At 30.7% G+C, this 3277-nt stretch overlaps 1 long non-coding RNA gene across 1 annotated transcript; it reads left to right on the forward strand.

Annotated features, from left to right (window-relative positions):
* The first annotated feature begins 798 nt into the window (after nucleotides 1-798).
* Nucleotides 799-2667, forward strand: LOC130235031 (uncharacterized). The gene is made up of 2 exons (XR_008838353.1): nucleotides 799-850; nucleotides 2268-2667. It is a non-coding gene; the product is annotated as an uncharacterized LOC130235031 (long non-coding RNA).
* Nucleotides 2668-3277: the final 610 nt, after the last annotated feature.

The following is a 3277-nucleotide window of genomic DNA, read 5'->3' on the forward strand; positions in this document are numbered from 1 at the left end:
ATTATTTTTATTATTATTATTATTATTTTTATATATTTTTTTAACTTTTATTTATTAAGTGAATTTTTAATCGTGCATGTATTGACATGGAAATTTTTGTCTATAATAGTTGCAAAAAATATATAAAAATGTTTTGCAGTTTCATCTACTACAGTTGCCAGTTGTTTGATGGTAAAATCGTAATGAATGTTGTTATAACTTTTGGTACTTTAGAAACTGTAATGTTCGACTACTTCCCAAATTTAATCACAACACTCTTGTTGTTGTTGTCATTGTTATGTTGTTGTTTATTTTTATTTAGTTACTAGTTGTCATTTTTATTCAGCTTTACTGATGTAGTAATATTAAAAATCTACAGTTTTAAAGTACTGTTAAAGAACAGGCTGTCTTATACTTTTTTCTGTGAAAAAAAGAGTGTACTCTTATATAGTATACTTACGGTGGTCCACAATGTACACTGTAAAAAGTGCTACACTCACAAAGTTGGTTTTATATACTTTAAATAATTGCAATCTAGTTAATTATATTTGTTTTATACCAAAAAATATCAATTTGCTTATTGTTTACTTAAAGTAGATCAGTTTTTAAATAACAGTATATTTTAAATAAAACTAATGCAATTTATTTGAGTATATTTTTGTATGTGGTTATTGTGTAGAATAAATGTTATAAAAGTGAGTTGACACAGACAATTTATTAGAGCAGCTGTCGATGTGTGCAGGTCTGTTCATCAAACGCGATTTTAATAATTCTGCGTGACCCCATTTTCACTGCCCGCCACTTTCCAGACACACGCAACATCTACAAGGGGCGACATTTACTGCTCGCAGCAGCGGATCTGATTAACACGGTAAGTTGCAAATGTAGCCGAATGATAATTGTAAAGTCATGCTAAACTGCCGACTTCACTAGGCAGGTGAGGTTTTAGCTTGTAAATTGTACTGTAACGTCAGGTAACAGACTGCTCTCACGTGGAAAGCTAAGTTGGCTAACGCTAACCAACGCTAGTTCATGCTAACGATTAAAAGTGATAGTCCTGAGAAAATTTTTTTTAAAGTAGTTTTAAAACACTTAGTAGGTATAACTAACGTTACAGAACGGATTAACTAGGTCTCTGGTGGGCGGTCGGGGGGTGGGTGCAGTTTGCTAGCGCTAACTTGGCTAGCTAACCTAAGTTATTATCAGCACATTAAGGATGCATATTAAATGCAAAAACGTATGGAACAGTAGTTTGTGTTTAGCGTAACATTAAGTAGCTTAAGGTTTGTGTTTAAGAGATTTAGTCCATAAGTTTTTTGTTAATACTGCAATGTGAATAAATTACAGATTTATAATTTATTTGAACTTAAATTACATTTATGTTTACAGAACCATTTAAGATGTACGCACCTCATTCTAAAATGCATTTTCTTGGTCTTTAGATACCAAAGTGATTTTGATTATTTTGTTAAGAAAAACATTAGATACGATTACAGCTATAATTATTTGCAGGTAAGTAAAACACGGGTAAAATTGCAAACAATAGTGGGCTCCATAGAATTGCATTTGATATCTGAAGATTTTTTGTATATGTGCAATGAACAAACAGTAAAAAATATCCTAATGCAGTTTCTTATTATCTGTCAGTCTTTCACTAAAGCTAACTGAAAACACTGATTCACTGAACTATCATTTGCCAGTAACATTAAATTTGGAGAAAAAGTAAATTAAAAGTAGCTTCAGCAAAAATGTAATGTTAACCTTAAGGTAATATGTAAAATGGCAATGTATTTATTTAATTTTGTATTATGACTTATGCAAAGTTTGGTGCAAAATGAAGATGACAGTTAAATCATAGATTTTATATTTGCCATTTTCAAACTGTTTAATATGTAAGTTACATACATATTTTTATGCTTTATAAGTTGCAAAAATAAACTGAAAATGTAATACCTAAATTTAAATAATTCCTTGATTGACAGGCAACCAAAATGCCATACACTGTTACACTGAATAAAATCAGTTTTCTTTAGAATTTGATTCTTAAAAACACCTGGAATAATGTAAGTACACAATAACCTATATAGCCTTTTTTTTAATACAGAAGTTTAACTAAGTTAAATTTTAACTGATAAACTAAGGTGTTTCATCCATGGATCATTCTCACTGCACTTTTGTAACTTGACTTGTAGTTTATGTAAGATATTTTCTATTTAGCATTTAGCTATTTAATATTATTTAGTATCAAACACCTGAATTCCTGTTTCTCTTTTTCTCTCCACCAATAGAGTTGTGTGGAATCAGAGGTGCATGCGGCTGCCCACGGGAAAAATTTGACATCAGCCCAACACAGTTTGGATAATCATAGGACTGTCAGAGGTTTACCAAACCTGTCATGTGCATGATGGCTCCTGTTTGGACTTAACGATGTCCTCGACTTCCATCAAAACTGTATACATTATTTGAGATATATCAGAGACTCTTTGTGGGACTGGACCTTATGCATCCTAAATCTTCATCAAAGTATGCAGATCTCCTTACTGAGTTGTCTTAGATGATTTCTCAATAGGATCTGGCATTATTAATGTTTTTATTTATGTATTGTGTATGTGCAGCCACATTAATGGCCTGTTTTGTAGTCACTTTTAGGGACATTGGTTGACATTGAATAAATGCTATGGTCTTTAATCCATCTTCCCATTCTTATTTGATTGTTATTAACCGTATAAAGTCTGTTTATCTGTTTTTACTTAATCACTGTATAGTGTGCTTAGAATATAAAAATGAAGATTTATTTTCTGAGGTTACAGCCAGAAGTCAATTGAATTCATTTTAAATGACATATGCATGGTTAATTTTATTTAGATAATTAAGTTCTTAATACCTAATTAAAATAAGTTCAGGCAACATATAGCAATGTATAAATAAGTTAGGTTTAACAAAAAAAGTAAGTTTATCTGATTTGAGTAATTTTAGAAATATTAGTTGGCTCAACTTAATTTTGTTACATTTGTTTTAAGCAAAGTTTTAGTGTTTAATATACTTAAAAAAGGCTGGAAGTTGATTCAATCTAAAACGTCCGATGCAGCCACTTGCCTCACTTTTTATAAGTTAGATCTAGGTCATACTTTTTACAGTGTACTTTGGGGAAAATGCTGAGCCTTCATTGAACATCCAGTGATATTAGTTGCAAAGCTGATTTCAATTGATCTTTAAATGTGTCAGTTGTAAATAATAAAAACATAGATTCTCAATATCGTATATTTCAGGATCTCAGTCTCTGTTCAATAGTGGAAAT

This window comes from Danio aesculapii, chromosome 9 (assembly GCF_903798145.1).
Source record: "Danio aesculapii chromosome 9, fDanAes4.1, whole genome shotgun sequence".
Classification (NCBI taxonomy): Eukaryota; Metazoa; Chordata; class Actinopteri; order Cypriniformes; family Danionidae; genus Danio; species Danio aesculapii.